General features: G+C 55.2%; 1 protein-coding gene across 2 annotated transcripts in view; it reads left to right on the top strand.

Annotated features, from left to right (window-relative positions):
• Positions 1 to 20,291: 20,291 nt before the first annotated feature.
• Positions 20,292 to 24,318, top strand: part of ILK (integrin linked kinase) — a 52,257-nt gene continuing 48,230 nt past the window's right edge. The window contains exon 1 of one of the 2 annotated variants that reach the window (XM_075334789.1): positions 20,292 to 20,346. The gene's annotated coding sequence lies outside the window, so the exon portion shown is untranslated. Of the gene's footprint in view, positions 20,352 to 24,318 lie in introns of both variants that reach the window. The other variant, XM_075334790.1, reaches the window with a different exon arrangement.

Raw genomic sequence — 24,318 nt, forward strand, 5'->3', positions numbered from 1 at the left:
ACTTCCTGCCTCCAGAGTTGTGAGCTCCTTGGTGGGCGGAGCCAACCGCCTGGCCCACCCCCTGGTGTGCATCACAGACTCCTGGAGGGAGGCAACAAGGATTTCTGGTTAGCAGGTGTGCCTACCTGGAGTGTGGGGTGTAGTGGTGTTGTTATCTGTGTCCCCTGGCTCGCCCAGGGCGACACACGTCCCTTTGTCGTAGGATAGGCTGCGCAGGCCCTCTCTGATGCTTCCCTGCTGGGGTCCACACTGGGCTCTGGTGATGCAGCTGTACCTTCAGGTTGTTTTGGGGGCCAGGAGACCTACAGTCCTCCTGCCCTTCGGATTCGGTTACTGGGGGATCTAACACCCTGGCAACCACAGACTCCGATGTCTAATTTTTAGTGTGTTCTTCTGAGGCGAACAGGTTCTGACCCGTTCTCCCCTAGAATCTTCTCTACGTGCCTCGCTACGGCTCCTGCTTTTCCTGGGTTGAGCTAGCCTAGCTCCAAACCCCAGCTCACAAGACCGTTTACTCAGCTCCTCTCTCCTTGAACTTCCCTAACAGACTAGTGATGTGTCGGTCGCGAATGATCTGACACAAAGATCCGGCTCCCTGCTGTGAACGAGAGGAGTCGGATCACCAGGGTGAGCCACTGAAATCACTAAACGGCTCTTTTCGCCGTCAAAACCCCGCCCACCCGCGGCTAAACTCCGCCTACTCAGCAATCTAATTGGGCGCTTGTAAGTAAGTGGGGCTTAGCCGCGGGTGGGCGGGGCTTTTTTCAGCGTTACTATAATCTTAAATATGTGTTCACCTGCGGTGAACACATATTTAATAAGGAGCCGAAAACGAGCTAAAAAAGTCGTCTCTTTTTGGTGAACGGAGCCATAGGAACCGGATCACTAAAAAGAGCCGGACTGCCCATCACTATAACAGACTACTTAACTCCTCCCTGAGGTCAGAGCTTAAGGAAGTGCTCCCTGGAACTCCAGGTTTAGAGCTCCCTCTGCTGGCCTGAGGGAGAAACGGTGTTGAATGTTGGTACTTACTGGCCAATAGACTTCCCCAATTACCTCTAGGCTCAGCATTAACCCTTTGGAGGGGCAACACTGTTGTGGCAACCAGATCCTGGGGCGCCACAGTAGAAATAGGAGCAACCTTCACACAATCTACAGTCAAGTCGGGACTACAGTTCTGGCAACACGACACCATTCTCTTCAACTTCTTTCTTCTTAGAGCCGGGGGCTTGGAGCAGGAAGCTCAGCCTGGGTTATTCACTTCATCAAGGGGTAACCCTTGTGAAAGGACACACTTTAACACCGCTGGTAACCTCCGACTTGTCCGGGATCGGCTGGGGCCCATCACAGCAGAAACCGGCATTCCGTGGGCGGCTATCATACAGTGAGTAAAGACCTTGAACCACAACCATTGTGTCAGCCCGTCCTTGGCCACTACCACCTCCATCATCCTTTCCTGGGGTCTGTGGGGAGCCTAACCATCTGAGCTGGACAGACCCAGAGGACAGCACCCGCAGCGGCGGCTAATCCCTGGCTGCACACCACAGATGGCATCACGAGAATAATACTCCCAACATCCAAACCATCATCCCATTGTCCATCCCTTTTATTAACAGCGATGGGGTCACAAAACCGGGCAGGGCCACCCGTGACATATCCTGACCCCCACCGGCCCGATGACGAGTATTCCCCAAGACCCCGTGGGGCCCGTCATACACACACAAAGGATATGGTATAAGCAATGGACTTGCAGCATTACCTCCACACAACTGCACAAAATGTGAATTACGGGACATGCAGCGAATAATGACTGCACATTTACCCATAAAATGAAATAAGCAGATGATCTAACTAATCAGTGGTAACGCTAGAATCATGTAAAGCCGCAGATACCAAACAGAAAATGTACATTATGAAGCCATCTCTGTACAACTCCCTGGAACAGCGGAATTGCCATACAGTATACGAAGGGTGAATATATAGGTGACTGCTACAAACAGAGGAGAGAAATGTTCTACCCCTAATTATTATACAGTAATATCACCAGACAGCGGTAATAATGAACACCACGGAGGGACGGCTGTGCCTATAGAACCACATCATTACATCACAGATGGGAAAACATTCTATATAGTCCTCCGCAAATGTCATTATATAAAGATGGGAAAAATGGCACCACGCAAAATATTAAACGCTACCGCAACATCTGCACATACCCTATGTATTGTAAAGAGCTTTCAGGACATAGACTCACTAATTGGCTATCCTGGTAAAACGTATGGTTCCCTGCCGGGCATACATTATATATCCAGAGTCTATGGGCCCCTGCCGGGCATACATTATATATCCAGAGTCTATGGGCCCCTGCCGGGCATACATTATATATCCAGAGTCTATGGGCCCCTGCCGGGCATACATTATATATCCAGAGTCTATGGGTCCCTGCCGGGCATACATTATATATCCAGAGTCTATGGTTCCCTGCCGGGCATACATTATATATCCAGAGTCTATGGGTCCCTGCCGGGCGTACATTATATATCCAGAGTCTATGGGCCCCTGCCGGGCATACATTATATATCCAGAGTCTATGGTTCCCTGCCGGGCATACATTATATATCCAGAGTCTATGGGCCCCTGCCGGGCATACATTATATATCCAGAGTCTATGGGCCCCTGCCGGGCATACATTATATATCCAGAGTCTATGGGCCCCTGCCGGGCATACATTATATATCCAGAGTCTATGGGTCCCTGCCGGGCATACATTATATATCCAGAGTCTATGGGTCCCTGCCGGGCGTACATTATATATCCAGAGTCTATGGGTCCCTGCCGGGCGTACATTATATATCCAGAGTCTATGGGCCCCTGCCGGGCATACATTATATATCCAGAGTCTATGGGCCCCTGCCGGGCATACATTATATATCCAGAGTCTATGGGCCCCTGCCGGGCATACATTATATATCCAGAGTCTATGGGCTCCTGCCGGGCATACATTATATATCCAGAGTCTATGGGCCCCTGCCGGGCATACATTATATATCCAGAGTCTATGGGTCCCTGCCGGGCATACATTATATATCCAGAGTCTATGGGCCCCTGCCTGGTCTATATTATTATATATAGAGAATGTATGGGCTCCTGCCGGGCATACATTATATATCCAGAGTCTATGGGCCCCTGCCGGGCATACATTATATATCCAGAGTCTATGGGCCCCTGCCGGGCATACATTATATATCCAGAGTCTATGGGCCCCTGCCGGGCATACATTATATATCCAGAGTCTATGGGCCCCTGCCGGGCATACATTATATATCCAGAGTCTATGGGCTCCTGCCGGGCATACATTATATATCCAGAGTCTATGGGTCCCTGCCGGGCATACATTATATATCCAGAGTCTATGGGCCCCTGCCGGGCATACATTATATATCCAGAGTCTATGGGCCCCTGCCGGGCATACATTATATATCCAGAGTCTATGGGCCCCTGCCGGGCATACATTATATATCCAGAGTCTATGGGCTCCTGCCGGGCATACATTATATATCCAGAGTCTATGGGTCCCTGCCGGGCATACATTATATATCCAGAGTCTATGGGCCCCTGCCGGGCATACATTATATATCCAGAGTCTATGGGTCCCTGCCGGGCATACATTATATATCCAGAGTCTATGGGCTCCTGTCAGGCATACATTATATATCCAGAGTCTATGGGCTCCTGCCGGGCATACATTATATATCCAGAGTCTATGGGCCCCTGCCGGGCGTACATTATATATCCAGAGTCTATGGGTCCCTGCCGGGCGTACATTATATATCCAGAGTCTATGGGCCCCTGCCGGGCGTACATTATATATCCAGAGTCTATGGGCCCCTGCCGGGCGTACATTATATATCCAGAGTCTATGGGCCCCTGCCGGGCATACATTATATATCCAGAGTCTATGGGCCCCTGCCGGGCATACATTATATATCCAGAGTCTATGGGCCCCTGCCGGGCATACATTATATATCCAGAGTCTATGGGCTCCTGCCGGGCATACATTATATATCCAGAGTCTATGGGCCCCTGCCGGGCATACATTATATATCCAGAGTCTATGGGCTCCTGCCGGGCATACATTATATATCCAGAGTCTATGGGCTCCTGCCGGGCATACATTATATATCCAGAGTCTATGGGCCCCTGCCGGGCATACATTATATATCCAGAGTCTATGGGCCCCTGCCGGGCATACATTATATATCCAGAGTCTATGGGCTCCTGCCGGGCATACATTATATATCCAGAGTCTATGGGTCCCTGCCGGGCATACATTATATATCCAGAGTCTATGGGCCCCTGCCGGGCATACATTATATATCCAGAGTCTATGGGCTCCTGTCAGGCATACATTATATATCCAGAGTCTATGGGCTCCTGCCGGGCATACATTATATATCCAGAGTCTATGGGCCCCTGCCGGGCATACATTATATATCCAGAGTCTATGGGCCCCTGCCGGGCATACATTATATATCCAGAGTCTATGGGCCCCTGCCTGGTCTATATTATTATATATACAGAATGTATGGGCCCCTGCCGGGCATACATTATATATCCAGAGTCTATGGGTCCCTGCCGGGCATACATTATATATCCAGAGTCTATGGGCCCCTGCCTGGTCTATATTATTATAGAGAATGTATGGGCCCCTGCCGGGCGTACATTATATATCCAGAGTCTATAGGCCCCTGCCTGGTCTATATTATTATATATAGAGAATGTATGGACCCCTGCCGGGCGTACATTATATATGCAGAGTCTATGGGCCCCTGCTGGGTATATATTATACTGTACTGTATATATGGAGTGTATGGGTCCCTGCCGAGTATACATTATTATATACAGAATATATGGGCCCCTGCCTGGTCTATATTATTATATATAGAGAATGTATGGGCCCCTGCCGGGCATACATTATATATCCAGAGTCTATAGGCCCCTGCCTGGTATATATTATTATATATACAGAATGTATGGGCCCCTGCCGGGCATACATTATATATCCAGAGTCTATAGGCCCCTGCCTGGTATATATTATTATATATATAGAGAATGTATGGACCCCTGCCGGGCATACATTATATATCCAGAGTCTATGGGCCCCTGCTGGGTATATATTATACTGTACTGTATATATGGAGTGTATGGGTCCCTGCCGAGTATACTTTATTATATACAGAATATATGAGCCCCTGCCTGGTCTATATTATTATATATACAGAATGTATGGGCCCCCGGCGGGTATACTCGTATATTGTTATATCCAGCAGAATGTATGGGCTATTGCTGGGTATATATTATATATACAGACAGGGCCAGATTAAGGTTGATTGGGGCCCCTGGGCGGAAAGTCTGGTGGGGCCCCAAAAACATTAACATTCTTAGCCATAACAGTAGAGTTTGAACTGTAGCATTTAGATATAAATCCAAAGAGCATGGATCTTATCCTGTGCTGCCACATTCAGATTTACAGCACTACAATACAGATACAGTCCAGGATAAATCACAGTACCATACAGATACAGTCCAGGATCACTCACAGCCGTCACTTATACACACACAATACAATACAGTCCAGGATCACTCACAGCCGTCACTTATACACACAGTACAATACAGATACAGTCCAGGATCACTCACAGCCGTCACTTATACACACAGTACAATACAGACACAGTCCAGGATCACTCACAGCCGTCACTTATACACACAGTACAATACAGATACAGTCCAGGATCACTCACAGCCGTCACTTATACACACAGTACAATACAGATACAGTCCAGGATCACTCACAGCCGTCACTTATACACACAGTACAATACAGATACAGTCCAGGATCACTCACAGCCGTCACTTATACACAGAGTAAAGTTACTCACATTTTTTTATTGATTCCAATGTTAAGACAGCCAAGGTATGTAAAAATGCATATACATATTTGAAGACAAATTCACAAAAATACATATAAACAGACAAATCCATACAGTCATATACACTGACATACATGGATATACACATCATACACACACACACACAGACACATAGGTATTAATATGGGGAAGCCCCCGCTTGTCTCCGTCTAGCTCCTCCAGGGAATGTGGCTGCACTGCATGATGGCCGTCACTAACAGGCATAGCTGTGCACACTGCACACTGACACTGCTGTATATATATATATCTATATATATATATATATATATATAATTGCCTTATTCTGTCTGTCTTGCTCCAAAATTGTGTCCTTACGGTGACAAACAGCGGATTGGCCGCTGGGCTCGCTATGGCCCCGCCCCCCCCCGCACGGATTGGCCGCTCGCCTTGGCTCCGCCCCCTCACACGGATTTGCCTCTCGCCCCGGCCCCCATTGGCAACTCGGCCACGCCCCGCCCCCTCACGCATTTCACGCTCGCTCTGGCCCCGCCCCCCCATGCATTCCCCGAACCGACTCCCAGGTGAGTGCTGTACCCCCGGGAGCCCACATCGGCGTACGCTGGTGTGGGCTCCCGTGCGAGTGGGGTACGCTGGTAACCATGTAATATTGTAGCATGGTTATCAGCGTACACCGGCTCCCAGGTGAGCGCATCAAGGTCCTGCAGCGGCGGAACACACACACACGCACACACATAAGAACAGACACACACACACACACACACACACACACATCAGATCGCATCCACACACTCACAACATCCCGTGATATCGCTTGATTCTCGGCGGCGATCCTGTGCGTGCAGTGATCTTCCAGGACCTGCCGGAGGATCACATGGCCGGAAGCATGTGGTATCTCCGGATATTGTGATTGTGTGAGCGCGTATGTGCGATATCGTCAGTGTGTGTGTGCGTGTATGCGATCGGATGTGTGTGAGTGTGTTCTGATGTGTGAGTGTGTGTGTGAGTGTATGCGATCGGATCTGTGAGTGTCGGCAGAGGAGCACGGCGGGCAGCACAGCTGCTGGGACCACCCACCGGTGGGCACAGGGAGAAGTGGGGTGTGTGTGTGAGTGTATGCTATCAGATGTGTGCGTGTATACTGTCTGATGTGTGACTGTGGAGCACGATGGGGAGTGCGCAGCATGGGGGATGGAGCACGATGGGGAGTGCGCAGCATGGGGGATGGAGCACGATGGGGGGTGCGCAGCATGGGGGATGGAGCACGATGGGGGGTGCGCAGCATGGGGGATGGAGCACGATGGGGGGTGCGCAGCATGGGGGATGGAGCACGATGGGGGGTGCGCAGCATGGGGGATGGAGCACGATGGGGGGTGCGCAGCATGGGGGATGGAGCACGATGGGGGGTGCGCAGCATGGGGGATGGAGCACGATGGGGGGTGCGCAGCATGGGGGATGGAGTACGATGGGGGGTGCGCAGCATGGGGGATGGGGCACGATGGGGGGTGCACAGCATGGGGGATGGAGCACGATGGGGGGTGCGCAGCATGGGGGATGGAGCACGATGGGGGGTGCACACCTCCCCCCAAAACACACACACACACACATACACACCACACACACACTGGGAACCACAAACACTGCCCTACAGACACCCACACACACAGACAACGCCGCGCACACACACACACACAACACCCAACACACAAACACCGCGGCACACACAAATATACGCACATACCGCACAACACACACATTGCGCAAAACATACCTCCCCCAAAACACACCACACCCACACAAACCGCGCAACACACACACACAACGCTACAGACACACAGCGCTCTACAAACAACGCAACACACAAACAACACCGCTCTCACCCCCCGCCACACCCAGACAACACCCAGAACATGTACAGCCCCTACACAAACACTTGGTAACTACACACAACATTTATATATATATAAATATAAAACAAAAACATACATTAACTACACAATACGTAAATTCAAGAATACCCGATGCGTAGAATCGGGCCACCTTCTAGTATATATATATATACACACACATTATAACCCTAACCCCCCTCATCCCCCTCTCCTTCTCCTCACCCCTCGCCCTCCTCACCCCTCTCCCTCCTCACCCCTCTCCCTCCTCACCCCTCCCCTTCTCCTCACCCCTCGCCCTCCTCATCCCTCTCCTTCTCCTCACCCCTCGCCCTCCTCACCCCTCTCCCTCCTCACCCCTCTCCTTCTCCTCACCCCTCGCCCTCCTCATCCCTCTCCTTCTCCTCACACCTCGCCCTCCTCACCCCTCTTTCCTCGCCCTCCTCATCCCTCTCTTTCCTCACACCTCACCCTTCTCTTTCCTCACCCCTCTCTCTCCTCACACCTCTCCTCACACCTCGCCCTCCTCATCCCTCTCTTTCCTCACCCCTCTCTCTCCTCACCCCTCGCCCTCCTCATCCCTCTCCTTCTCCTCACCCTCCTCATCCCTCTCCTCATCCCTCCTCATCCCTCTCTTTCTCCTCGCCCTCCTCATCCCTCTCTTTCTCCTCGCCCTCCTCATCCCTCTCTTTCTCCTCGCCCTCCTCATCCCTCTCTTTCTCCTCATCCCTCTCTTTCTCCTCGCCCTCCTCATCCCTCTCTTTCTCCTCGCCCTCCTCATCCCTCTCTTTCTCCTCGCCCTCCTCATCCCTCTCTTTCTCCTCGCCCTCCTCATCCCTCTCTTTCTCCTCGCCCTCCTCATCCCTCTCTTTCTCCTCGCCCTCCTCATCCCTCTCTTTCTCCTCGCCCTCCTCATCCCTCTCTTTCTCCTCGCCCTCCTCATCCCTCTCTTTCTCCTCGCCCTCCTCATCCCTCTCTTTCTCCTCGCCCTCCTCATCCCTCTCTTTCTCCTCGCCCTCCTCATCCCTCTCTTTCTCCTCGCCCTCCTCATCCCTCTCTTTCTCCTCGCCCTCCTCATCCCTCTCTTTCTCCTCGCCCTCCTCATCCCTCTCTTTCTCCTCGCCCTCCTCATCCCTCTCTTTCTCCTCGCCCTCCTCATCCCTCTCTTTCTCCTCGCCCTCCTCATCCCTCTCTTTCTCCTCGCCCTCCTCATCCCTCTTTCTCCTCGCCCTCCTCATCCCTCTCTTTCTCCTCGCCCTCCTCATCCCTCTCTTTCTCCTCACACCTCACCCTCCTCATCCCTCTCTTTCTCCTCACACCTCGCCCTCCTCACCCCTCTTTCCTCGCCCTCCTCATCCCTCTCTTTCCTCACACCTCACCCCTCTCTTTCCTCACCCCTCTCTCTCCTCACACCTCTCCTCTCACCTCGCCCTCCTCATCCCTCTCTTTCCTCACCCCTCTCTCTCCTCACACCTCGCCCTCCTCATCCCTATCTTTCCTCACACCTCGCCCTCCTCAGCCCTTTCTTTCCTCACACCTCGCCCTCCTCAGCCCTCTCTTTCCTCACACCTCATCCTCCTCAGCCCTCTCTTTCCTCACACCTCTCTCTCCTCACCCCTCTCTTTCCTCACACCTCGCCCTCCTCATCCCTCTTTCCTCACACCTCGCCCTCCTCATCCCTCTTTCCTCACACCTCGCCCTCCTCACCCCTCTCTTTCCTCACACCTCGCCCTCCTCATCCCTCTTTCCTCACACCTCGCCCTCCTCATCCCTCTTTCCTCACACCTCGCCCTCCTCACACCTCTGTCCTCACACCTCGCCCTCCTCCCTCTTTCCTCACACCTCGCCCTCCTCATCCCTTTCTTTCCTCACACCTCGCCCTCCTCACCCCTCTCTCTCCTCACACCTCGCCCTCCTCATCCCCCTCGCCTCACACCTCGCCCTCCTCATCCCTCTCTTTCCTCACTCCTCGCCCTCCTCAGCCCTCTTTCCTCACACCTCTCTCTCCTCACACCTCTCTCTCCTCACACCTCTCTCTCCTCACACCTCGCCCTCCTCACACCTCTCTTTCCTCACACCTCACCCTCCTCACACCTCTCTCTCCTCAGCCCTCTCTCCTCGCCCCTCTCTTTCCTCACACCTCGCCCTCCTCACACCTCTCTCTCCTCAGCCCTCTCTTTCCTCACACCTCGCCCTCCTCAGCCCTCTCTTTCCTCACACCTCGCCCTTCTCACCCCTCTCTTTCCTCACACCTCGCCCTCCTCACCCCTCTCTTTCCTCACACCTCACCCTCCTCAGCCCTCTCTTTCCTCACACCTCGCCCTCCTCACCCCTCTCTTTCCTCAGCCCTCTTTCCTCACACCTCACCCCTCTCTTTCCTCAGCCCTCTCTTTCCTCACACCTCGCCCTCCTCACCCCTCTCTCCTCACCCCTCTCTTTCCTCAGCCCTCTCTTTCCTCAGCCCTCTCTTTCCTCACACCTCGCCCTCCTCACCCCTCTCTCTCCTCACACCTCGCCCTCCTCACCCCTCTTTCCTCACACCTCACCCTCCTCAGCCCTCTCTTTCCTCACACCTCGCCCTCCTCACCCCTCTTTCCTCACACCTCGCCCTCCTCATCCCTCTTTCCTCACACCTCGCCCTCCTCATCCCTCTTTCCTCACACCTCGCCCTCCTCATCCCTCTTTCCTCACACCTCGCCCTCCTCATCCCTCTTTCCTCACACCTCGCCCTCCTCATCCCTCTTTCCTCACACCTCACCCTCCTCAGCCCTCTCTTTCCTCACACCTCGCCCTCCTCACCCCTCTCTTTCCTCACCCCTCGCCCTCCTCATCCCTCTCTTTCCTCACACCTCGCCCTCCTCACCCCTCTCTTTCTCCTCACCCCTCGCCCTCCTCATCCCTCTCCTTCTCCTCACCCTCCTCATCCCTCTCCTTCTCCTCACCCCTCGCCCTCCTCACCTTCTCCTCACCCCTCGCCCTCCTCATCCCTCTCTTTCCTCACACCTCGCCCTCCTCATCCCTCTCTTTCCTCACACCTCGCCCTCCTCATCCCTCTCTTTCCTCACACCTCACCCTCCTCATCCCTCTCTTTCCTCACACCTCGCCCTCCTCATCCCTCTCTTTCCTCACACCTCGCCCTCCTCATCCCTCTCTTTCCTCACACCTCGCCCTCCTCATCCCTCTCTTTCCTCACACCTCGCCCTCCTCATCCCTCTTTCCTCCTCACACCTCGCCCTCCTCATCCCTCTTTCCTCCTCACACCTCGCCCTCCTCATCCCTCTTTCCTCCTCACACCTCGCCCTCCTCATCCCTCTTTCCTCCTCACACCTCGCCCTCCTCATCCCTCTCTCCTCACACCTCGCCCTCCTCATCCCTCTCTTTCCTCACACCTCGCCCTCCTCATCCCTCTCTTTCCTCACACCTCGCCCTCTTCATCCCTCTCTTTCCTCACACCTCGCCCTCCTCATCCCTCTCTTTCTTCTCACCCTCCTCACACCTCGCCCTCCTCACCCCTCTCTCCTCACCCCTCTCTTTCCTCACACCTCGCCCTCCTCATCCCTCTCTTTCCTCACACCTCGCCCTCCTCAGCCCTCTCTTTCCTCACACCTCGCCCTCCTCAGCCCTCTCTTTCCTCAGCCCTCTCTTTCCTCACACCCCTCTCTTTCCTCACACCTCGCCCTCCTCATCCCTCTCTTTCCTCACACCTCGCCCTCCTCACCCCTCTCTCTCCTCACCCCTCTCTTTCCTCACACCTCGCCCTCCTCATCCCTCTCTTTCCTCACACCTCGCCCTCCTCAGCCCTCTCTTTCCTCACACCTCGCCCTCCTCAGCCCTCTCTTTCCTCACACCTCGCCCTCCTCAGCCCTCTCTTTCCTCACACCTCGCCCTCCTCAGCCCTCTCTTTCCTCACACCTCGCCCTCCTCAGCCCTCTCTTTCCTCACACCTCGCCCTCCTCATCCCTCTTTCCTCACACCTCGCCCTCCTCATCCCTCTTTCCTCACACCTCGCCCTCCTCATCCCTCTTTCCTCACACCTCGCCCTCCTCATCCCTCTTTCCTCACACCTCGCCCTCCTCATCCCTCTCTTTCTCCTCGCCCTCCTCACACCTCTTTCTCCTCACCCCTCGCCCTCCTCATCCCTCTCTTTCCTCACACCTCGCCCTCCTCACACCTCGCCCTCCTCACCCCTCTCTTTCTCCTCACCCCTCGCCCTCCTCATCCCTCTCTTTCTCCTCACCCCTCGCCCTCCTCATCCCTCTCTTTCTCCTCACCCCTCGCCCTCCTCATCCCTCTCTTTCTCCTCACCCCTCTTTCTCCTCACCCCTCGCCCTCCTCATCCCTCTCTTTCTCCTCACACCTCGCCCTCCTCAGCCCTCTCTTTCCTCACACCTCGCCCTCCTCAGCCCTCTCTTTCCTCACACCTCGCCCTCCTCATCCCTCTTTCCTCACACCTCGCCCTCCTCATCCCTCTTTCCTCACACCTCGCCCTCCTCATCCCTCTTTCCTCACACCTCGTCCTCCTCATCCCTCTCTTTCTCCTCGCCCTCCTCACACCTCTTTCTCCTCACCCCTCGCCCTCCTCACCCCTCTCTTTCCTCACACCTCGCCCTCCTCATCCCTCTCTCTCCTCACACCTCGCCCTCCTCATCCCTCTCTTTCCTCACACCTCGCCCTCCTCATCCCTCTCTTTCCTCACACCTCGCCCTCCTCATCCCTCTCTTTCCTCACACCTCGCCCTCCTCATCCCTCTTTCCTCACACCTCGCCCTCCTCATCCCTCTTTCCTCACACCTCGCCCTCCTCACCCCTCTCATCCCTCTTTCCTCACACCTCGCCCTCCTCATCCCTCTTTCCTCACACCTCGCCCTCCTCATCCCTCTCTTTCCTCACACCTCGCCCTCCTCATCCCTCTCTTTCCTCACACCTCGCCCTCCTCAGCCCTCTCTTTCCTCACACCTCGCCCTCCTCAGCCCTCTCTTTCCTCACACCTCGCCCTCCTCACCCCTCTCTTTCCTCACCCCTCTCTTTCCTCACCCCTCGCCCTCCTCACCCCTCTCTTTCCTCACACCTCGCCCTCCTCACCCCTCTCCTCACACCTCGCCCTCCTCATCCCTCTTTCTCCCCCTTTCTCCTCACACCCCTCTATTTCGCCCTCTTTTTCCTCATCCCTCTTTCCTCACACCTCGCCCTCCTCACCCCTCTTTCCTCACACCTCGCCCTCCTCATCCCTCTTTCCTCACACCTCGCCCTCCTCATCCCTCTTTCCTCACACCTCGCCCTCCTCATCCCTCTTTCCTCACACCTCGCCCTCCTCATCCCTCTTTCCTCACACCTCGCCCTCCTCATCCCTCTTTCCTCACACCTCGCCCTCCTCATCCCTCTTTCCTCACACCTCGCCCTCCTCATCCCTCTTTCCTCACACCTCGCCCTCCTCACCCCTCTCTTTCCTCACACCTCGCCCTCCTCACCCCTCGCCCTCCTCACCCCTCTCTTTCCTCACACCTCGCCCTCCTCATCCCTCTTTCCTCACACCTCGCCCTCCTCACCCCTCTCTTTCCTCACACCTCGCCCTCCTCACCCATCTCTTTCCTCACCCCTCTCTTTCCTCACACCTCGCCCTCCTCACCCCTCTCTTTCCTCACACCTCGCCCTCCTCATCCCTCTTTCCTCACACCTCGCCCTCCTCACCCCTCTCTCTCCTCACCCCTCTCTTTCCTCACACCTCGCCCTCCTCATCCCTCTCTTTCCTCACACCTCACACCCCTCTCTTTCCTCACACCTCGCCCTCCTCATCCCTCTCTTTCCTCACACCTCGCCCTCCTCACCCCTCTCTCTCCTCACCCCTCTCTTTCCTCACACCTCGCCCTCCTCATCCCTCTCTTTCCTCACACCTCGCCCTCCTCAGCCCTCTCTTTCCTCACACCTCGCCCTCCTCAGCCCTCTCTTTCCTCACACCTCGCCCTCCTCAGCCCTCTCTTTCCTCACACCTCGCCCTCCTCAGCCCTCTCTTTCCTCACACCTCGCCCTCCTCATCCCTCTTTCCTCACACCTCGCCCTCCTCATCCCTCTTTCCTCACACCTCGCCCTCCTCATCCCTCTTTCCTCACACCTCGCCCTCCTCATCCCTCTTTCCTCACACCTCGCCCTCCTCATCCCTCTCTTTCTCCTCGCCCTCCTCACACCTTTCTCCTCACCCCTCGCCCTCCTCATCCCTCTCTTTCCTCACACCTCGCCCTCCTCACACCTCGCCCTCCTCACCCCTCTCTTTCTCCTCACCCCTCGCCCTCCTCATCCCTCTCTTTCTCCTCACCCCTCGCCCTCCTCATCCCTCTCTTTCTCCTCACCCCTCGCCCTCCTCATCCCTCTCTTTCTCCTCACCCCTCTTTCTCCTCACCCCTCGCCCTCCTCATCCCTCTCTTTCTCCTCACACCTCGCCCTCCTCAGCCCTCTCTTTCTCCTCACACCTCGCCCTCCTCAGCCCTCTCTTTCCTCACACCTCGCCCTCCTCAGCCCTCTCTTTCCTCACACCTCGCCCTCCTCATCCCTCTTTCCTCACACCTCGCCCTCCTCATCCCTCTTTCCTCACACCTCGCCCTCCTCATCCCTCTTTCCTCACACCTCGCCCTCCTCATCCCTCTCTTTCTCCTCGCCCTCCTCACACCTCTTTCTCCTCACCCCTCGCCCTCCTCAACCCTCTCTTTCCTCACACCTCGCCCTCCTCATCCCTCTCTCTCCTCACACCTCGCCCTCCTCATCCCTCTCTTTCCTCACACCTCGCCCTCCTCATCCCTCTCTTTCCTCACACCTCGCCCTCCTCATCCCTCTCTTTCCTCACACCTCGCCCTCCTCATCCCTCTCTTTCCTCACACCTCGCCCTCCTCATCCCTCTTTCCTCACACCTCGCCCTCCTCATCCCTCTTTCCTCACACCTCGCCCTCCTCACCCCTCTCTTTCCTCACACCTCGCCCTCCTCATCCCTCTTTCCTCACACCTCGCCCTCCTCATCCCTCTTTCCTCACACCTCGCCCTCCTCACCCCTCTCTTTCCTCACACCTCGCCCTCCTCACCCCTCTCCTCACACCTCGCCCTCCTCATCCCTCTTTCTCCCCCTTTCTCCTCACACCCCTCTATTTCGCCCTCTTTTTCCTCATCCCTCTTTCCTCACACCTCGCCCTCCTCACCCCTCTTTCCTCACACCTCGCCCTCCTCATCCCTCTCTCTCCTCACACCTCGCCCTCCTCATCCCTCTCTTTCCTCACACCTCGCCCTCCTCATCCCTCTTTCCTCACACCTCGCCCTCCTCATCCCTCTTTCCTCACACCTCGCCCTCCTCATCCCTCTCTTTCCTCACACCTCGCCCTCCTCATCCCTCTCTTTCCTCACACCTCGCCCTCCTCAGCCCTCTTTCCTCACACCTCGCCCTCCTCAGCCCTCTCTTTCCTCACACCTCGCCCTCCTCAGCCCTCTCTTTCCTCACACCTCGCCCTCCTCACCCCTCTCTTTCCTCACCCCTCGCCCTCCTCACCCCTCTCTTTCCTCACACCTCGCCCTCCTCACCCCTCTCCTCACACCTCGCCCTCCTCATCCCTCTTTCTCCCCCTTTCTCCTCACACCCCTCTATTTCGCCCTCTTTTTCCTCATCCCTCTTTCCTCACACCTCGCCCTCCTCACCCCTCTTTCCTCACACCTCGCCCTCCTCATCCCTCTTTCCTCACACCTCGCCCTCCTCATCCCTCTTTCCTCACACCTCGCCCTCCTCATCCCTCTTTCCTCACACCTCGCCCTCCTCATCCCTCTTTCCTCACACCTCGCCCTCCTCATCCCTCTTTCCTCACACCTCGCCCTCCTCACCCCTCTCTTTCCTCACACCTCGCCCTCCTCACCCCTCGCCCTCCTCACCCCTCTCTTTCCTCACACCTCGCCCTCCTCACCCCTCTCTTTCCTCACACCTCGCCCTCCTCACCCATCTCTTTCCTCACCCCTCTCTTTCCTCACACCTCGCCCTCCTCACCCCTCTCTTTCCTCACACCTCGCCCTCCTCATCCCTCTTTCCTCACACCTCGCCCTCCTCATCCCTCTTTCCTCACACCTCGCCCTCCTCATCCCTCTCTTTCCTCACACCTCGCCCTCCTCACCCCTCTTTCCTCACACCTCGCCCTCCTCACCCCTCTCTTTCCTCACCCCTCTCTTTCCTCACACCTCGCCCTCCTCACCCCTCTCTTTCCTCACCCCTCTCTTTCCTCACACCTCGCCCTCCTCACCCCTCTCTTTCCTCACACCTCGCCCTCCTCACCCCTCTCTTTCCTCACACCTCGCCCTCCTCACCCCTCTCTTTCCTCACCCCTCTCTTTCCTCACCCCTCTCTTTCCTCACCCCTCTCTTTCCTCACCCCTCGCCCTCCTCACCCCTCTCTTTCCTCACACCTCGCCCTCCTCACCCCTCTCTTTCCTCACACCTCGCCCTCCTCACCCCTCTCTTTCCTCACCCCTCGCCCTCCTCACCCCTCTCTCTCCTCACCCCTCTCTTTCCTCACCCCTCTCTTTCCTCACCCCTCGCCCTCCTCACCCCTCTCTTTCCTCACCCCTCGCCCTCCTCACCCCTCTCTTTCCTCACCCCTCGCCCTCCTCACCCCTCGCCCTCCTCACCCCTCGCCCTCCTCACCCCTCTCTCTCCTCACACCTCGCCCTCCTCACCCCTCTCTTTCCTCACCCCTCTCTTTCCTCACACCTCGCCCTCCTCATCCCTCTTTCCTCACACCTCGCCCTCCTCATCCCTCTTTCCTCACACCTCGCCCTCCTCATCCCTCTTTCCTCACACCTCGCCCTCCTCATCCCTCTTTCCTCACTCCTCGCCCTCCTCATCCCTCTTTCCTCACACCTCGCCCTCCTCATCCCTCTTTCCTCACACCTCGCCCTCCTCAGCCCTCTCTTTCCTCACCCCTCGCCCTCCTCAGCCCTCTCTTTCCTCACACCTCGCCCTCCTCATCCCTCTTTCCTCACACCTCGCCCTCCTCAGCCCTCTTTCCTCACACCTCGCCCTCCTCATCCCTCTTTCCTCACACCTCGCCCTCCTCACCCCTCTCTCTCCTCACCCCTCTCTTTCCTCACCCCTCGCCCTCCTCACCCCTCTCTCTCCTCACACCTCGCCCTCCTCACCCCTCTCTTTCCTCACACCTCGCCCTCCTCATCCCTCTTTCCTCACACCTCGCCCTCCTCATCCCTCTTTCCTCACACCTCGCCCTCCTCATCCCTCTTTCCTCACACCTCGCCCTCCTCATCCCTCTTTCCTCACACCTCGCCCTCCTCATCCCTTTCCTCACACCTCGCCCTCCTCATCCCTCTTTCCTCACACCTCGCCCTCCTCATCCCTATCTTTCCTCACACCTCGCCCTCCTCATCCCTCTTTCCTCACACCTCGCCCTCCTCATCCCTATCTTTCCTCACACCTCGCCCTCCTCATCCCTATCTTTCCTCACACCTCGCCCTCCTCATCCCTATCTTTCCTCACACCTCGCCCTCCTCATCCCTATCTTTCCTCACACCTCGCCCTCCTCAGCCCTTTCTTTCCTCACACCTCGCCCTCCTCAGCCCTCTCTTTCCTCACACCTCGCCCTCCTCAGCCCTCTCTTTCCTCACACCTCGCCCTCCTCAGCCCTCTCTTTCCTCACACCTCGCCCTCCTCACCCCTCTCTTTCCTCACACCTCGCCCTCCTCACCCCTCTCTCTCCTCACCCCTCTCTTTCCTCACACCTCGCCCTCCTCATCCCTCTCTCTCCTCACACCTCGCCCTCCTCATCCCTATCTTTCCTCACACCTCGCCCTCCTCATCCCTCTCTTTCCTCACACCTCGCCCTCCTCAGCCCTCTCTCTCCTCACACCTCGCCCTCCTCATCCCTCTCTCTCCTCACACCTCGCCCTCCTCACCCCTCTCTTTCCTCACCCCTCTCTTTCCTCACACCTCGCCCTCCTCACCCCTCTCTTTCCTCACACCTCGCCCCCCTCACCCCTCTCTTTCCTCACACCTCGCCCTCCTCATCCCTCTTTCCTCACACCTCGCCCTCCTCACCCCTCTCTTTCCTCACCCCTCTCTTTCCTCACACCTCGCCCTCCTCACCCCTCTCTTTCCTCATCCCTCTTTCCTCACACCTCGCCCTCCTCAGCCCTTTCTTTCCTCACACCTCGCCCTCCTCACCCCTCTCTTTCCTCACACCTCGCCCTCCTCACCCCTCTCTTTCCTCACCCCTCGCCCTCCTCATCCCTCTTTCCTCACACCTCGCCCTCCTCACCCCTCTCTTTCCTCACCCCTCTCTTTCCTCACACCTCGCCCTCCTCATCCCTCTTTCCTCACACCTCGCCCTCCTCAGCCCTCTCTTTCCTCACACCTCGCCCTCCTCACCCCTCTCTCTCCTCGCCCTCCTCACCCCTCTCTCTCCTCGCCCTCCTCACCCCTCTCTCTCCTCACCCCTCTCTCTCCTCGCCCTCCTCAGCCCTCTCTTTCCTCACCCCTCGCCCTCCTCATCCCTCTTTCCTCACACCTCGCCCTCCTCACCCCTCTCTTTCCTCACCCCTCTCTTTCCTCACACCTCGCCCTCCTCAGCCCTCTCTTTCCTCACACCTCGCCCTCCTCACCCCTCTCTTTCCTCACCCCTCTCTTTCCTCACACCTCGCCCTCCTCACCCCTCTCTTTCCTCACCCCTCTCTTTCCTCACACCTCGCCCTCCTCACCCCTCTCTTTCCTCACCCCTCGCCCTCCTCACCCCTCTCTCTCCTCACACCTCGCCCTCCTCATCCCTCTTTCCTCACACCACGCCCTCCTCACCCCTCGCCCTCCTCACCCCTCTCTTTCCTCACCCCTCTCTTTCCTCACACCTCGCCCTCCTCACCCCTCTCTTTCCTCACCCCTCGCCCTCCTCACCCCTCTCTTTCCTCACCCCTCGCCCTCCTCACCCCTCTCTCTCCTCACACCTCGCCCTCCTCATCCCTCTTTCCTCACACCTCGCCCTCCTCACCCCTCTCTTTCCTCACACCTCGCCCTCCTCACCCCTCTCTTTCCTCACACCTCGCCCTCCTCATCCCTCTTTCCTCACACCTCGCCCTCCTCAGCCCTCTCTTTCCTCACACCTCGCCCTCCTCATCCCTCTTTCCTCACACCTCGCCCTCCTCACCCCTCGCCCTCCTCACCCCTCTCTTTCCTCACCCCTCTCTTTCCTCACACCTCGCCCTCCTCACCCCTCTCTTTCCTCACCCCTCGCCCTCCTCACCCCTCTCTTTCCTCACCCCTCGCCCTCCTCACCCCTCTCTCTCCTCACACCTCGCCCTCCTCATCCCTCTTTCCTCACACCTCTCCCTCCTCACCCCTCTCTTTCCTCACACCTCGCCCTCCTCACCCCTCTCTTTCCTCACACCTCGCCCTCCTCATCCCTCTTTCCTCACACCTCGCCCTCCTCATCCCTCTTTCCTCACACCTCGCCCTCCTCATCCCTCTTTCCTCACACCTCGCCCTCCTCAGCCCTCTCTTTCCTCACACCTCGCCCCCCTCACCCCTCTCTCTCCTCGCCCTCCTCACCCCTCTCTTTCCTCACACCTCGCCCTCCTCACCCCTCTCTTTCCTCACACCTCGCCCCCCTCACCCCTCTCTCTCCTCGCCCCCCTCACCCCTCTCTCTCCTCGCCCTCCTCACCCCTCTCTTTCCTCACACCTCGCCCTCCTCATTCCTCTTTCCTCACACCTCGCCCTCCTCATCCCTCTTTCCTCACACCTCGCCCTCCTCATCCCTCTTTCCTCACACCTCGCCCTCCTCAGCCCTCTCTTTCCTCACACCTCGCCCCCCTCACCCCTCTCTCTCCTCACCCCTCTCTCTCCTCGCCCTCCTCATCCCTCTTTCCTCACACCTCGCCCTCCTCACCCCTCTCTTTCCTCACACCTCGCCCCCCTCACCCCTCTCTCTCCTCGCCCTCCTCACCCCTCTCTTTCCTCACACCTCGCCCTCCTCACCCCTCTCTCTCCTCGCCCTCCTCAGCCCTCTCTTTCCTCACACCTCGCCCTCCTCACACCTCGCCCTCCTCACCCCTCTCTCTCCTCACACCTCGCCCTCGTCACTTTCTGCCGCCTCCAGCTTTACATTTCCACTCTCCTCAGGATGACACACGGCACCGCCCATGGCCCTGAGCCGCGTACGGCGGTAAATCCTCAGCACCACGTGATCGCCTCGTCTCTCTCCACCTCCCTATATATGGTCAATGAGCTCAGCTCTAGTAATGGGCGGAGATAAAGTTTCCGCTTGCTCCTATTGGTTAATGACTGTTGTTTGCCCGCCCTGTCATTCATCTCCGCCCCGCCTTGCTTCACTCCAGACTGTAGTCTATTGGCTGCAGGCATAGAAGCCCCGCCCACAAATCATCGCTATTGGAACACCCGGAGTAGACTCCACCTAGTAGCGACGCCTAGCTGCGGAATGTGACGTGTCCGAGGGGGCGCGCACGTAACGGGGCAGGCGGGAGCGAGCGGAGAGGTGAGGTGTGTGCGGTGTCTGTGTACAGAAAATAGTGTACGGAACCGCAGGTGTATGAGGCGCAGTGTGTACAGGGCTTAATATATAGTGTAATGTGTGTACAGGCGGGATATATAGTGTAATGTGTATATAGAGGGTGATATATGGGGTAATGTGTATACAGGGGGGTGATATATGGGGTAATGTATATACAGGGGGTGATATATGGGGTTATGTGTATACAGGGGGGTGATATATGGGGTAATGTATATACAGGGGGTGATATATGGGGTAATGTGTATACAGGGGGGTGATATATGCGGTAATGTGTATACAGGGGGTGATATATGGGGTAATGTGTATACAGGGGGGTGATATATGCTGTAGTGTGTATACAGGGGGGTGGTATATGCTGTAGTGTGTATACAGGGGGGTGATATATGGGGTAACGTGTATACAGGGGGGTGATATATGGGGTAACGTGTATACAGGGGGTGATATATGGGGTAACGTGTATACAGGGGGGTGATATATGGGGTAATGTGTATACAGGGGGTGATATATGGGGTAACGTGTATACAGGGGGTGATATATGGGGTAATGTGTATACAGGGGGGTGATATATGGGGTAATGTGTATACGGGGGGTGATATATGGGGTAATGTGTATACAGGGGGGTGATATATGGGGTAATGTGTATACAGGGGGGTGATATATGCGGTAATGTGTATACAGGGGGTGATATATGCTGTAATGTGTATACAGGGGGGTGATATATGGGGTAATGTGTATACAGGGGGTGATATATGCGGTAATGTGTATACAGGGGGTGATATATGGGGTAATGTGTATACAGGGGGGTGATATATGCTGTAGTGTGTATACAGGGGGGTGATATATGGGGTAACGTGTATACAGGGGGTGATATATGGGGTAACGTGTATACAGGGGGTGATATATGGGGTAATGTGTATACAGGGGGTGATATATGGGGTAATGTGTATACAGGGGGGTGATATATGGGGTAACGTGTATACAGGGGGGTGATATATGGGGTAATGTGTATACAGGGGGTGATATATGGGGTTATGTGTATACAGGGGGTGATATATGGGGTTATGTGTATACAGGGGGTGATATATGGGGTAATGTGTATACAGGGGGGTGATATATGCTGTAGTGTGTATACAGGGGGTGATATATGGGGTAATGTGTATACAGGGGGGTGATATATGCTGTAGTGTGTATACAGGGTGGTGATATATGGGGTAACGTGTATACAGGGGGTGATATATGGGGTAATGTGTATACAGGGGGGTGATATATGGGGTAGTGTGTATACAGGGTGGTGATATATGGGGTAACGTGTATACAGGGGGTGATATATGGGGTAATGTGTATACAGGGGGGTGATATATGGGGTAGTGTGTATACAGGGGGGTGATATATGCTGTAGTGTGTATACAGGGGGGTGATATATGGGGTAATGTGTATACAGGGGGGTGATATATGCTGTAGTGTGTATACAGGGGGTGATATATGGGGTAATGTGTATACAGTGGGGGTGATATATGCTGTAGTGTGTATACAGGGGGTGATATATGCGGTAATGTGTATACAGGGGGTGATATATGGGGTAATGTGTATACAGGGGGGTGATATATGGGGTTATGTGTATACGGGGGTGATATATGGGGTAATGTGTATACAGGGGGTGATATATGGGGTAATGTGTATACAGGGGGGTGATATATGGGGTTATGTGTATACAGGGGGGTGATATATGGGGTTATGTGTATACGGGGGTGATATATGGGGTAACGTGTATACAGGGGGTGATATATGGGGTAACGTGTATACAGGGGGGTGATATATAGTGTAATGTGTATACAGTGGGGTGATATATAGTGTAATGTGTATACAGTGGGGTGATATATAGTGTAATGTGTATACAGTGGGGTGATATATAGTGTAATGTGTATACAGTGGGGTGATATATAGTGTAATGTGTATACAGGGGGGTGATATATGGGGTAATGTGTATACAGGGGGTGATATATGCGGTAATGTGTATACAGGGGGTGATATATGGGGTAATGTGTATACAGGGGGGTGATATATGCTGTAGTGTGTATACAGGGGGGTGATATATGGGGTAACGTGTATACAGGGGGTGATATATGGGGTAACGTGTATACAGGGGGTGATATATGGGGTAATGTGTATACAGGGGGGTGATATATGGGGTAACGTGTATACAGGGGGGTGATATATGGGGTAATGTGTATACAGGGGGTGATATATGGGGTAACTTGTATACAGGGGGTGATATATGGGGTTATGTGTATACAGGGGGTGATATATGGGGTAATGTGTATACAGGGGGGTGATATATGCTGTAGTGTGTATACAGTGGGGTGATATATAGTGTAATGTGTATACAGGGGGGTGATATATGGGGTAATGTATATACAGGGGGGCGATATATGGGGTAATGTGTATACAGGGGGGCGATATATGGGGTAATGTGTATACAGGGGGGCGATATATGGGGTAATGTGTATACAGGGGGTGATATATAGTGTAATGTGTATACAGGGGGTGATATATAGTGTAATGTGTATACAGGGGGTGATATATGGGGTAACGTGTATACAGGGGGTGATATATGGGGTAATGTGTATACAGGGGGGCGATATATGGGGTAATGTGTATACAGGGGGGCGATATATGGGGTAATGTGTATACAGGGGGTGATATATAGTGTAATGTGTATACAGGGGGTGATATATGGGGTAACGTGTATACAGGGGGTGATATATAGTGTAATGTGTATACAGGGGGTGATATATGGGGTAACGTGTATACAGGGGGGTGATATATGGGGTAACGTGTATACAGGGGGTGATATATGTGATATATAGTGTAATGTGTATACAGTGGGGTGATATATAGTGTAATGTGTATACAGGGGAGCGATATATGGGGTAATGTGTATACAGGGGGGCGATATATGGGGTAATGTGTATACAGGGGGGTGATATATGGGGTAATGTGTATACGGGGGGTGATATATGGGGTAATGTGTATACAGGGGGTGATATATGGGGTAATGTGTATACGGGGGGTGATATATGGGGTAATGTGTATACGGGGGGTGATATATGGGGTAATGTGTATACGGGGGGTGATATATGGGGTAATGTGTATACAGGGGGGTGATATATGGGGTAATGTGTATACAGGGGGGTGATATATGGGGTAATGTGTATACAGGGGGGTGATATATGGGGTAATGTGTATACAGGGGCCTTCAACCTGCCATAATCCTCAGTCTGATATAACGTCGCAGAACCATCTCCACCCTCACCTACTGTATCCTCACCTATCCCTTGTAGACTGTGAGCCCTCGCGGGCAGGGTCCTCTCTCCTCCTGTAGACTGTGAGCCCTAGCGGGCAGGGTCCTCTCTCCTCCTGTAGACTGTGAGCCCTCGCGGGCAGGGTCCTCTCTCCTCCTGTAGACTGTGAGCCCTAGCGGGCAGGGTCCTCTCTCCTCCTGTAGACTGTGAGCCCTCGCGGGCAGGGTCCTCTCTCCTCCTGTAGACTGTGAGCCCTCGCGGGCAGGGCCCTCTCTCCTCCTGTAGACTGTGAGCCCTCGCGGGCAGGGTCCTCTCTCCTCCTGTAGACTGTGAGCCCTCGTGGGCAGGGTCCTCTCTCCTCCTGTAGACTGTGAGCCCTCGCGGGCAGTGACTTCTCTCCTCCTGTAGACACTGAGCCCTCGCGGGCAGGGTCCTCTCTCCTCCTGTAGACTGTGAGCCCTCGCGGGCAGGGTCCTCTCTCCTCCTGTAGACTGTGAGCCCTCGCGGGCAGGGTCCTCTCTCCTCCTGTAAACTGTGAGCCCTCGCGGGCAGTGGCTTCTCTCCTCCTGTAGACACTGAGCCCTCGTGGGCAGGGTCCTCTCTCCTCCTGTAGACTGTGAGCCCTCGCGGGCAG

This window comes from Anomaloglossus baeobatrachus, chromosome 2 (assembly GCF_048569485.1).
Source record: "Anomaloglossus baeobatrachus isolate aAnoBae1 chromosome 2, aAnoBae1.hap1, whole genome shotgun sequence".
Lineage (NCBI taxonomy): Eukaryota > Metazoa > Chordata > Amphibia > Anura > Aromobatidae > Anomaloglossus > Anomaloglossus baeobatrachus.